The sequence below is a fragment of the Puntigrus tetrazona genome, chromosome 10 (genome assembly GCF_018831695.1).
Source record: "Puntigrus tetrazona isolate hp1 chromosome 10, ASM1883169v1, whole genome shotgun sequence".
NCBI lineage: Eukaryota > Metazoa > Chordata > Actinopteri > Cypriniformes > Cyprinidae > Puntigrus > Puntigrus tetrazona.
In genome coordinates, this window is record NC_056708.1 from 12,545,187 (window position 1) to 12,559,940 (window position 14,754).

The window sequence follows — 14,754 nt, forward strand, 5'->3', positions numbered from 1 at the left end:
GAAGTCTAATAGCAACACAATGGGTGCAGTTTAAAAAAAAAAAAAAAAACATTACCAGAAACTATTTATTTAATACATTTCTTTGTCAAGGTTCAGTTGTACCTCAGGGAGGGTAAGTTTCACAGATAAAGTGGACGGAGCGCAGTTTCCCACACTTTCTAGTGTAAACTATGCCGACAGGTTGAACAAATACGCCATGAGCTTTTCTGATTGCTTCACTATCTTAATGGGCTGACGGGATTCTGCTGTCTGTCCCATAGGAGCTCTCATGTAGAACTTTTAATCATCATATGTTGCCACGGTAACAACATAACACACAAGCACTCCCACACCCTGCAGCTCCAGCTCGGGTTTAAGGAACATGAAAACCTGTAGGGTGGAATCGCTGAGGGAAACAATAGATGATATACAAAAAAACTCCTTCATCTCTCACAGATAAGTAAAGCCAAATACAATCAGCAGCTGAATGCATGCTAGAACATTTTCTGTTTGTTCTGCTACGGGGTTACAAAAGAAAAGCTTCTGTTGTGATTGATGATAATGGAATTAGTGATGATCTGTGATGCTTGCTAAGGCAAGAAGCATCACTAATACTGTTGCTCATACTTAGGGATAGGGAGCAAACCGCTAACCGTAAGTATTAAAATGTGATGCATAACTCATAAAATACAAAAGAGTGATATCTCAGATATTGCGGATTTTGTTATTAAAACAGGTGGTTACATTATTTATTATTTTATTTAATTCTTAAATAGCCGTTCTTTTGAATTTTCCTTTTCGTCAGAGTATTCTAAAAAAATATATAATATCCGAAAAATGTTTAAATGTTTAATGCAATAATAACAACGACAACATCAACAGCTTTGATCTCACAGGAATAACTATGTTTTAAAATATATTAAAATAAAATATTTGTAAAAGTATTTTACAATATTACTGTTTTTACAGTATGTTTTGATCAAATAAATGCAGCCTAGGTAAGCATAAGGGACAAAATAAAATGTTTAGGCAAAATGAAAAAATCTAAGTGAACCAAAACCTTTGAACGATGGTGTATATGTTTAAAATACAGCAGGCAAACAATTAACCATGATTAATCGCATCCAAAATAAAAAATTTTGTTTACCTAATATATCTGTGTGTACCATGTATATTTATTATGTATATATAAATATACACATATAAAGTATATATTTAGAAAATATTTAAATGTATATACATTTATATATTTATATTCGTATATTTTATATTACATATAAATATATTTAATATATAAACATAACAAATTTTGTGCATGCATGTACATGCATGTGTTTGTATTTATAGACACATGATAATATATGCAGTACATATATATATATATACACAAAAACTTACGATTAATAATTTGACAGCACTTATTTAAACTATATTGTTTTAATCCTCTCTACTGTTGTGTGTGTGTGTGTGTGTGTTTGTGTGTATGCGAATACGCACAAGTAAATTGGTTGAGTCACAAACCATTAGAAAAAATAAACGCAACGCTTTAAACATGCATAGTTTCTCAGTGAATCAGGGAATCACAGCCATATAAAACCTCACACAGCAACCATTCCAAACGCACACAGAGAATGAGTTACCCACAGGGAAGTGAGAATTATTAAATAAGAACAACAAGTTATAATTAGGGGTGTGGACCCGCTGGCTGTAATGCTGAAAAAGATGCAACTCACACACACACACACGGATACTCTATGTAACGTGTACATTGTATCTTCTGCTCTACAGAGGGATTAGGCACCAGCTGTGAGGCACCACCTAATTACCTTACTTGAGCTGTGGATTACACCCAGATGACAAGGTACTAGCAGTGGTAAGAGATCTCGCCCCTTGCGGGCAGGCCCGGACAGGCCCGTTTTCAGACCTGGGACAAAGTAACGAGTATCATACGTCCATCTCATGGGATTTGTAAGGTGTTTGGTGTTGACAAGCAAAGTGAGGGGGGTGGTACTGGTCCTTAAAATATATGCAGTGGGTCTATTGCCAAAAGTTTGCATTAATATTACATGCAAAAGATTTACATTGCATTGAGCATCATTATACAATACTTTCACAGCATTATTATTCTCAGTTAATATGAATTTGTACTTATTATGCTTATCTTATGAACAAACAAATAAATAAAGAACATAATAAAGTAGCCTATAATTGAATATTACAAATAAAACCTCTAAAAATAAAAAAATATATTTTTATGTCCAAACTATATATTGTACATGTCTGTAATACATTTTTTTATAAAAAAAATATTTTCATATATTAATAGTACAATATAATGTCTTGTTAATATGGTATGTTAATATAATTTCAAAATGTAAGTTTTGTTAATGTAAATTTCTGCTTGTTAACTAATTATTAATTCTGCATATTATGAACAGATTAACAATTAAATGATACATTTTAATATAATAATGCATTTCAGATTGATACTTAAAAAAATACAAAAAATATTTAGATTTTGAACAATTACCATAGATTGAAAATGCGTGAAAATATGATATTTAGAATTTATTTACCACATACTAAAATGAAAACAAAAGCACACATCAATCTCAAATGTGTGCTTGACCAAAAACAAAAAACTTGACATTGAATTAGAACACATACTAAGAAATGTATGTATGAAAATAAAAATAATTTGACTTTTACACCCAAATTATTATGCCGCTAATGAAATTAGTAATGAACACTGTATTGAATTAGATTTTTAAATGCAAAATAGCAGCATGTTAACTAATGGTCTCAGACGTTGGACCTCATCATAAGATTAGCGGATGTATATTATAAGACCATAAGAGTATTCAACGCTAAAAGGTTTCTATGTATGAGTACTTGTTGCATTCACTTGGAAAGTAGGTGGGTGGATGTAGCACTTCAGATGCTGTGATATGATGATTTCTCATGTCTGTCTGTCTCTAGCACTCCACTTTTTTTTCTTCCTGAGAACAAAACGTATCTGTATAAAAGCACTGCAGGACGGAGAGTGAATTAAGCTGAGCCTGCTCTCCGGAGCCTAATGGAAAGGCCAATAATTGCTCTGTCTGTTAAAAGATACAAAGTGGGAAATATGGGGATAAGAGTGTGTCAGTGAAAGTGTGAACGAGAATAAAAGGACTAATCATGAGGGTTTTTTTCACAACCCTAAAATGCAGCGCTAGTTAAAGGTCAATCTTTATTAGTGGGCTAGTTTTAGCTCATGCAGACCCAGAGCCCGCTCCCTCTCTTCAGATTGTAATTTGGTCTTTATGAAAAGCAAGAGATATTATTTGAATCAAGGGCCATCTGAAAAAAAGCGGACAGCCGATGTAATAAAGCTATTGCACAATGGTTAATATTCCTGCGTGGAAGATAATGCCATCGTGCGGTGTCGTAATAGTTAAAGTTACTCAGAGAAATTACCAAAATGGCTTTGATGTGGTGTTCAGACTCTGTGGAAGATGGACATTATGAAGGTTATTTTCAGATGTCTTTCTCTCCTGCACTCAAAGTATTTTCTGAAAGTTATGACTCAAAAAGCGAACACACACAGGCAAACTTTTGGGCCTGGTGTTGTCAGGAAAGCCATTTGCATAGACGAAGGCATGAAAGGATCCTCTGCGTGTCTCTCCGGCCTGTCTGTTGTGGTGTGTTTTGTCTGATCATATTCCGTTGACTGCCGTCTATCCCTTCACTCTTCAGGAAATTGTGTTGAATCTGTGACGCAAGGCCAACTCTCACAAGCTCGTTTTGATTCGATTATGGCTCACCTAATCAAGTTTGGGCTTTAATGCTTTTCTCAATTTAATCTCGGCTATCAAAGATGCTCCTCAATTCCTCACTACTGCTACCAGCTTGTGAAACCATGAGCAACGTGCCTTCGAGATGCCCGAGAAAAGAGGTCAAAGCGCCAAATCAGATTCGTCTTGTCACCTTAACTAAAAGATGAATGCTGTATTTTAGAAGATGTGTGTGTAACAGTGAATGGGGAGTTTTCTGTGCAGCTGTTGTGCATTTATGTTGTTGAGCTGAACTGAATGCTTTTCTCAGTAAACCGCTGACCTGTGACTCCAATTAAACGCTCTTTATTCTGAAGAGTTGTGTGGTCAGTTCCTTTCTTTTTTTTCATTAAAATACGTATATATTTATGCAAATGCATAAAAAAGTTCTCAGTGGTGGTGCACAAATCGACTGCACAACAAAATAAAAACATCCGGTTACAAAAAAACGCGGCTTTATTAGGTTAGTTCTTAAAATTAAAGATTTCTGAATCATGTTAGGTTCATAGAATATTGAGATCGTGACATTTATGATCATTTTATTGTATTTAATAATTAGGCTAATTCAATTTCATTACGTTATTCTTTAATGTCCGATGGATTTCATCATCATTACCAAGGCTAATTTTTTTTAATTCTGTCACAATATTTTTTATTATAACTGAAATCTCTGTCAAAGTCCATTCTAAATTTCAAAATCAATAGATAGAACGTGGGCATAAAATATTATCTGTATAATTTAAAAAAAGAGTACATTTCAAGCTGCAAAAACCTTTTTTCCTCCCACTACTTTAATTTTGATAGCCTTATAGCCACAGTCACATTCACCTAATTACTGTGTGATGTTCACCGGCCTAATTTCCCATAATAATGCAGTGACTCGAATCGTGAGTCGTTGACTTTATTTCACTGACTTTATTTCGCTGTGGATGATGGGAGACACTGCAGACAGACCCACAGCATGAAGCAAGCGTGCGGTGTTTGGTAATGGAGCAGAACGGAGCTCTGTAAAACAGAAAGCTCCCTTATAAACTTTCTGGAGAGACACTTTTAGCCGAAGCACCGCAACTTAAATGCGATTAAAGCTGACGAAAATATGATTTCAGGCAGGGGTCTCGCCACTGAAGAGTGTCTCTTTCAGCTGCTGAAAATAAACTGACCCATAATGAGATTTCAGCTGTAATTAACATTATGCAGTGGTTGAAACCACCGAATCTTATTTTGTACAAACGATTTTAAAACGCACCGTTTTCCTATACAGTGAATATCAGATGGTTTCTATTCAGCTAAACTGACTTATTGAACCAGCTTAAAAGAATACATTATTAAAAGGAGCAAACCACCAGCTTTCTTTGGCTTTTCGGTGTGTTTTACTTGGTGTGGGTCTGGGTGTGTAAGAGAATACCTGAAACACATCATGTGAACCAACTGCTTCGCATAAATAGGGAAGATTGACGACTATAACGAGCCAAACTAAAGAGCCAGTCTCTCTAAATCTGTCATTTTTCAAGAAAACAGGCCTACGTGATTCTTTGATTTTTGTACAATGTTAATGTAGGCCTACAGTAAGCGGGTCATTTTTTTGCCAAAAAAAAAGACAAAGTGCCCAGCGCGCAGTACTGCTTTTCAATATGTTAAAATTAATTTATTGTAATTATCTTTTTCTACTTAGTCCATTACAATATAGGTAGGCCTACAAACACGTCTGTAACCACAAAATGGCTAACAAAATCAAAGCGAGAGTGCGCAAATTTTAGCGTGAAGCGATTTTAACATTGAAAGAGGTGAAATGAAACATTTAAAAGCTGCTTATAGAATAAAAATGCGAAACGACTGACCATGGCAAAATTACTTTTTTTCCCTCTTAAAATAAACATGAAAGTATGTTAGCCTGAAAGAATGTTTGAAAGCAGCTTTATAAAACAAGAATTAGATCTTTTACCTTCATATTATAATGTTAGAACTACACCTATATTAATGTTGAAGTCCTAAATCAATGTTCAGTACAATTGATTACAGGAATGCAAGATGCACCGGTCGCTTAAAACCAGCTGACTTTTACATTATGTAGAGCAATGTTATAAAATAAGACAACGCCGTGGAAAAAAAAAGTCTAAAATGGGTAACAGGACTGTCTCGCAGAGATTTCTTGGCGACATTGTCTTGTAAATGTCATTTTCTTAAACCCATAGGGAGCTTAGCTGATAATAAAAACCAAATTTACTGACAGCTTCTAAATGCTACTCATTATTTTGGCAAAGCTTGTTTCCATCTTGACATTTTAAGCTAAATCCATCTAAAAGCCTAACAAATATAGATTTAAATAGATAAGCGGGCAGCCTAATTGCAACCAAAGCCTAATGCTTTTTCTGTAACGTGGCAGTTAATTGAGCAACAAATTTTGAACATATGCGACCTGTTTTTTCCACCTAAAAAATGCAGACTGTGCATAATATTCACAGACACTTTATTGTGAGCACTTTGCGTCAAAAAAGAAAAAAAGTGTAAATTTCGGTAAGGTTGGTTGGAGCGTCTGGGCTTGAAATGTGTGAAGTGGCTTTGTAACAGCACAAATTGTGTAATTTACATCGCTGTTAAAAAGTCCAATGCGGCCAGCAGGCACATGTCTGACATATTCTTTTCAGCTTGTCAGCGTGTTTCAGAAGAGATGGAACAAAGGGAGGTTCCCTTTGACTGTGTGAATTCCCCTTTATAATTCTCGAGCTGGTTTGACAGATCACGGGCTGTCTGAAGAACAGGTTCCAGAGTGGTTTTCTCTGATCTTAGGCCTTGCTTTTGAAGGAATGGTCAATTTGGGTAACATTTTATGGCTAATTGAACAAACCCCACTAATAAAACTCACCGAAGAAACTGCCTGCCACCTTGTCAAAATAAGTCATATGGCTCTAATTTGTCTTCAGATACACCGCAAGTGCACTAGATCAGCAGTATCCCATCCATCTCAGGGTGAGGTCTACGGCACAAAACGCAAAACCAAATACTGTGAGTACCACTGAAGCATCATTTTTGAAGCTCAGCGAGTGACTTGTCTGTCCTACTTTCTAGATTTTCCGTGTAAATAGCAGGCAAATTAAGTCTGGCAGGCTTTTTCGGCCAATTAAAGAGTGTAGCGTGACTGAAGATAGAGCTTACAGAGATGAAAGCACTCTTGTCTACTTTCAGCATTTGCTGCTCTGTCCATTGCCAAACATGGCAACATTTTAAAGAGCACATGAATTCAAAATTGGACTTCTGTTGATTTGAGTCCATATGTTATTTAAAACCATCTATATATACCAGGTTAAAAAATGGAAGCAAGTGGAAAAATTCACCTTTAATATAAGTTATATAATATAATATAATATAAAAATTTTGATCACTCATACACAGATTTTTTTCTACTTTAACATGCACTCTAGGCTGAAAATGTCGCGCCTAGCAACCAAATTCATAAAAAAATTAATCAAAAACCAATTTCATTACTGTTTCTACAGTATCACGACTGACTCCCTTAGGTATTTTTAATAGTCAAGACATGAAAGACATTGGCACCTGATTTCAGTTTTTTTTAAACAAATTTTTGAATAGAAAATGTAAGACAGTGATGTTGTTTAAATAACAGCTAGAAAGATGAACGACGCATCTCCACTTCCTTCCAACTGTAAAAAAGTGAAGTCACCAGTGGATGATCAAAGAGCCCACAGCTTCACTTTCCAGGGGCCTCATTTATAAAGATTTGAACTTAGAGTGTACGTGCACTTGAATCCATGGCAAAGCTAATACTTATCGTCACTTTAGGGTCTGGGCGGACATACGCACTTTTTATTGTCTGAGTATTGCACGTTCTTAAAAATGCAAGCTGTTCTTGCAGCTCGCTGCTCTAAATTATGATGATATTTTATATGCTAATGACATTAATTAGGATTTACAGCTTTTACATCTGAAAGAGAGACATATACGCTTTTTCCATTCCATTCATTTTTTGAATAGCACATATCTGAAAAATGATCGTAAGATTAAACTTAGTTTCTGTGCAACATTTTATAAATGAGGTCCCAGGCCTTCATGCAAGGTTAAAAAACACTTTCATTCTTTTATAATATAGATTTACTTTTACCCCGATTTGTTCAATGATACATTTTTCCAAACACCTCTGATGATTGGTCGATTTCATTTAAAGTTTGTGAGCTTTTTCCGTTTTAAAAACGTCACCTAGTGGCAAAGAATGAATTAGCATTTTCCGTTAGAACCAATGCAAAAAGAACAAGTGGGTGGGCAATATGCTAATGTTTCGTTTTGAAATCAAAATGAAACTGCTAATAACGACTCATTTCAACGATTCAGAGTCGACTCTTTCTTTAAAAACTTTATACACAGTGCACTTTCAAACTGTAAACTTTTCAGGATGCTTTTCATTCACTTAGAGCTGTGCATGAAAGGTCATTTTGATAAATCCATAACAGGGGCGCTTTAAATGTATTAATCTCATCTTAAACTCAGTGACACGAGACAATTGAATTAAGGATGAGTCAAGAGTCAAGTTGAGATTCAAGTGTAGTCAGTGTAAAAACGTTCACGTGTGTTTTGTTAACAGTTTAAGACCCTCAGTGCCCATCAGCTTCACAAAGATGATGGCTGTAGAGGCTACTATATTATGCATTTTTACTATAATACAGTATACAGTATATATTTGGGCAATCATGATTAGAGAACCGGACTCATAGCCAGATCACAGGTGTCTCAGGCGTGTGTTCATGATGTGTGTGTGTGTGTGTGTGTGTGTGTGTGTGTGTGTGTGTGTGTGTGTTTGTTCACTGCTGTGTACGTGCATTTGGATGGGTGAAATGCAGAGCACAAATTCCAGCATACTTGGCCACACGTCATGTCCTTTTCTTTCCTGTATTCAATTTTGGCAGTCCGATTAAATAAATAGTCAAGGAGGAAACTGCAGCTGAAGCTCAATTTAAGTAGGTAAGATTGAGCACATTGCATTATTTGCGTTCAGTTTTTTAGGTTTTATGCTGAAAGACTACAAATCTAGGCACATCCAATTCAATTGTGGGTCTAAATCAACAACTACTTAAAATATTTTTCACAGATTGTACATCGGAATTTTAGTAAATTAGCATACTGTGTATAGTATAATTCTGTGAAAATAATATATTGTGGTATGATATTGCATGACAGACAGGCACTAAAACAAATCCCAAAGCGCCACCTATTGGGCTTCGAGAGTGAATCCTGTCTCAATTTTTGTTAAATTAATGCTAAAGTGCTCCCTCTAGTGGACTGAGTCTACATACACTATTTAGCTGTCCTTTAGCAGATGGTCTATAGACATAAACATACTGTTTGTTTGTTTTTGCCAACGTGCACTCAGCATTTTTTTTCATAGGTAATAGACCACAATACAGGAGAATGTCTCTATTTTTAGAGAAGTATGCAGTAGCCTCATCCCACATAGAGTGGCCAAAAATACATTTTAGGTAAACACCAGGTAAGGGCCCAGCTGGAGAGCCGTGTATTTAATGAGTTGTATTTGATGCATCTGAGGTTTTATTACTGCTTGCGGCTGTTGACTCGACAGAGAAGTAAAGCGCCGAGAGCAAAGAGATAATGGCTGGAAGACTTTAAATCACAAAATCATAATAGGATAGAATGAATCATCTCGCGCCTGTTTGCTTAAAGCAAACACATTTTTATCTTTTTGCTGCCACCTTTATCAGTGTCTCACGCTTAAGCTGGAAAAGCCAGGATATTGTTTTGTAAATATCCATGGCAACAGCAGTAGCACCAGCATGGGGTGATTTCAGGCAAGCAAAAGAAAGATGGACCTGGATGTGCATCAAAACTCATGAATTGTACCAGAGAGCCATTTCCTGGGATGGAACACACTTCAAGCAATATAACTGTCTGGCTGCATGTTTACCTCCATAAAAGGCTTAATGTTTTTAAATGAAAGTTTTCATTTATCCTTGTGATACCTGTAAGGACGGGAAGGAAGAAGAATGAGGCTCTCATTCGCCCGTCTTCTTTGAAGTGGTGGGCTTGAATCGAATAAGACGTACTGATATTTCAACACTGGAATTTATAAATATAATACAATATTTTACATGATGTAATACAACTGTATCTTCTAAGGGTATTTAAGGCTATTCATTTTTATGAGAATCGTTCAATTCTTGGTTTTTGCAATGTTCTTTTAGTAGGTATAATGCATTATTGCATTATTCAATATAAAAAGAAAAAGGTTTTCAGAGATTGTAAACAAAAAGAACATTATTGGAGTATGTTTCACAAGAAAATACTACTTCAGTTTTTCACATTTATTGTAAATCAGTGTTACTTACTGTTTCTTTATAGCATTTTAAAAATAAAACTACTAGCAATTTCTGATTTTTATTTATAAAAATAAAATAATTTCTCAAATTTTGGATTGTTCAAAAATGACTGTTGTGAAAAACATTGTCAAATGCAATTAACCATGTAATAATAATAATAATAATAATAATAATAATAATAATAATAATAATAAATGACCTTTTTATGTTGTGTGTTCAGCTTGTGTGTTCAGTCAAACTTCATGTTTTCAACAAGAGTATCTTTGTGCAATTAACAATTTTGGTATGGATCTGAGTAATCAAATGTAAAATCTTGTACCTGAAGCAAACTAAATCTGGACCATTGGCTGCCATTCTGTTCAGCAGCGGCCCACTAGATGGCCTCAGTAAACTTCTGCAAGAAGTTTAGAAATTAATGTAAACTGAAAAAAGTAACAAACCACTACAGTGCAACATCTAAAGTGACATCAAATTACTTCCCCTAGAGAACAAAAATCAGGAACTTCTAAAGCAAGAGCACAATGATCGACTTCTTTAATCTAATAAAAGAGATGGCAAAATGACAAGGTTGCCATCTCGTAATTGTATCTCTGTTCATGGCCAAGCCAAACAAGTAGCTACCTTGATGTTTTTTTTTCCTGTCTCCTTGTAATTACATGCTTTGATCTGAAGACAATTAGGACAGTTATTGAACAGACCCTCTAAAATTCAAGAACATCTACAATACACACATATATATATATATATACGTTTTGGTTTTTCTTTTTTCATTTCTGTATTGTTTTCTTTCCAGACATGTCAGCCATAAGCCAAACTGCACTTTTGAGGATCAGATGGTAGAACAGGCTCCTGCTGGCACAGCCATTATCTGGATGTCGCTGGCTGTCTGGGTCACGCTGTTTGAAAAAGAACACAGTGAGAAAAGCAGCAGGGCAAGACACACAGTTTACAACCTCAGCACATTACAATGTCTTAATAAAGATCCCCGGTTCTCATATTAACCTACATCTGAGCTGAAGTGTGTCATTTTGTTAAAATGCTTTCTCTCACCCAATATTATTGAAAGGCAAACATACTTTTACCAGATTTTAAGTGTAAATCATTTTTCTGTGATGCTATCAAAACTTTTCTTGTTTGCTTGAGCAGCCAGGCGACAATGATTGATCGTTTGTGAATGGTTTGTTTATTTTGCATTTGTCACTTGACAAATGAACGAAAGACTCTAGACTTATGTTTCTCATAATTTATCTCGGCTGCATTTTAATGATTTCCAAAGATTGCTTATGTCGATTTGTTTGTGGGCTTGACTACTGAAAAGATCATTTCATTTAATGACTCTAATTTAAGATTTGTTTATTTTGCTGAATGAAATTCAAAGATCAAGCTTAGGGGCGGGGCTATGCGCTTTGGCCAGCTAATAGTGTTTGAAAATAATCATTTTTTACAATAGACATTGCACACTTCCCTGGAAAAACAACAAGGTATGACAAGTGATATAAGGAAACTTATCTTTAACGTTATCTTTAACATAACAAGGAAGCAAGCAGAAGTTGTCTGAGCTAAAAAGAGACTACAGGGAGAAAAACAGAGTGTTCAAATGTGAAGGACAATTTGAGCGTTATGTGTTAAAGGGTTTTTTGTCCCTTTCTCCTTTATAGAGTGCTGTGTTAGCATTTGTGATTTGTTCATGGCTTAGACTACAGGAGGGTGAATAACAGCCAGCTGTTGTCCTCTTTCTCTGATTCATTCTCTCTCTCTCTCTATGTCGCCCAACCCACATTTCCAGCTTTCTGCTTTTGATCATGCTCAAACAAGAAATCACTCTTTGTTCTTCGAGATTCCTCCTTTTGGACTATATGTGTCCACATTGTTATCAGAATGGGTGCGCTCATTTTTCCAGTTTCCGTATTTCAATCTAAAAACATTAGGAGGCCACAACTGCTTTGATATAAAATGCGGTAGCTGTCACGCGCCACGTTTTATTTGGTTTTGCCAAACATGCTTCCATATGTTGAGGCTGTTCCAAAGAGTAAGAACTGCGTACCTGGCCTCCTGAGGTGGTTTGAACGATCACATTGCTATAAAATGTGACTTGCAAGGGCCTTTACACTTGTTTTTTCATTATCGGTTAGCTAGCTGATCAGTTAAAGCTCACGCAGTGTAAATAACTTCTTGCCTCAATTCGGCGCAGAAGGGAATGACAATGACAATCACTGTGAAGTGACTTTCGTTGTCAGCCTCGGTGATGAATTTCTCAAAAGGAGACTGTTCTGTCATCAGGTATTCACAGTAATGAGGTAAATGTGTGGGTAACTGTGAGATCTCATTAACTTCTTTTGTGAGATTCTTCATCATTAGCAGGTAACGGTTCTGGTGTCTCGGTGGATCACATTTGTCAGTTCAGGCAACATGGTGCAACTACACCACACAAAGCCAGACTATTTAACATGATTCTTGTGAAGGTTTGACAGCTCATAACAATCTTGCGCGCAGCTTGGGAGAGAGACCGCATGTATAATTACGATGGCCGGGTTTTGATGAGCGTCTTTGTTCCCCCCCGGGTCACAAACTGCCATCGAAGTGAGGTGTTTAAATGACGACGCAGCAGCGAGATTTCAGTTCACACCTACAAAATCCATATGATGTCATTTACGAGGATAGTAAATGTCAGCCTGACACTAAATTACTGTCATATACATCTGTGACGTACAGGTGAATCCTAATGAGATGAACACACGTCTGGCGCCTTCCTTCTCAAACTTGTAATAGACATCTGGCTTACTGGGTTCACTGAATATTGAGCTGAAATCAGTTCAGTCAGGCAGAAAGCAATATGGCTTCTGTAAATTGATTTGGTGCTTAATTAATCATAAGAGCTAATGGAGCCATAACTCTGTCAGGACACAAATATCATAAATTAAAGTCATATCTTTATATGTAGTAACTGTTAAATGCATTTTACTGACTGTTTCCTACATAAGACCCCGTGACTAATGGCTAAACCCAGTCATATGATGGATGTATTTATATAATATACTATATATATATATATATATATATATATATATATATATATATATATATATATATATATATATATATAAAATGATGTAACTTTTATTTTATTAGTATTGTCATTTTAATGTTCATTTTATTATATATATATATATATATATATATATATATATATATATATATATATATATATATATATATATATATATATATTAATATGACCCTGCATAAACAGCAATGCAGCTATCACACTTAAGGCCCAGAAATGTTGCAAGAACAATGTTAAAATAGCCCATGAGATATCAGTGGTTTACTTGTTTCAGTGTTGTCTATGGGGTCAGAGAGCTCACAGATTTCATCAAAAATTTGTGTTATGAAAATGAACAAAAGCCTTACTGGTTTGGAATGACATGAGGGTGAATAATTAATAACAGAACATTTATTTTTGGGTAAACTATCCCTTTAAGACTACTTCACATAGTCTTTGTGAGTAAACTAATTCTGTAATACAGGGGAAAAAAGTAAACCAACATATGGTCACAAAAGTTTTTTATGTACTGTCCATTGGTCCATGGTCCATTGAGAAGCTAAACGATCCGTCAGTCTAAGGTTTTATGCAGACCTGGTTTGTACAAACATTTAGAACAGAGATCAAAGGTTTGCTCAAATTGCCTTCTCTCTAACGTTTGATAGAGAGATTTCCGCTCAAATGCAAGCTTCGGCTTAACTTTGTAGACTTTGATAGGAAAAATACCACCCACTTTAGAAGAAGTTGTAAGTAACCCACTAGGAAGCTAAATATGTAATCACTAGGCAGGTAATCATTGGACATGCACTTGCTGCCCAGATCTTTAACCACTAAGCTGTATCACAGCGTACATGTCAAACATTAAGGTCTTTCAGTCTGGTTATTTCATGTGCAAGAGGCACTTCCCATGAATTCTGCATGACTGCTTACGGCTACATCACTTTACACAAGGGAAAGAAGAAGCGATGGGCTCCCTCAATTTGCATTTCTCATCAGGGTCAGAACTGCTTTAACATGCAGCGAATCTCTGATGTTGCTTTTGGTTTATAATAAAATGCATGAAACAGCAGTGAAGATATTGAATACTAAAACATCATTACAGCCACATTAGCCAATGCCACCAGAGACACACTGCTGACGAGAAATAACACTGCAGGATGGAAATTATAATAATGGATCAAGAAGAGCTGCTGACAGTGTACCCTTTCCTCTGTCTGATCCTGAAGGTCGTTGCTGCCCTCAGACCCATTTTGATATGCAACATCAGTTTTTATGTGGCGTTTAGGCAGTGTGACAGCATGCATGTGATCGATGTCCAGGCTAACGTTTAAAACTCAGCAGTTTGCATAAATGTCTCTTAGGTTAAAGCGTTTTCTTTTTCCAGGTGTATAGGATGTTCAGTTTAAAGGCTTTAAAATACTTTTATAACGTTTGAGGCAACGTATAAGCCATGGTAAAAGCAAAGGGTAAAATATTATATTTGGTTGCGATCCAAATGTACAAAACTGTTGCGTGAGCAGTCTTCTGCTTTCTGTTCTTTATAAAATAGTTCATAAAGCTTCTGTCATTAGTTCCT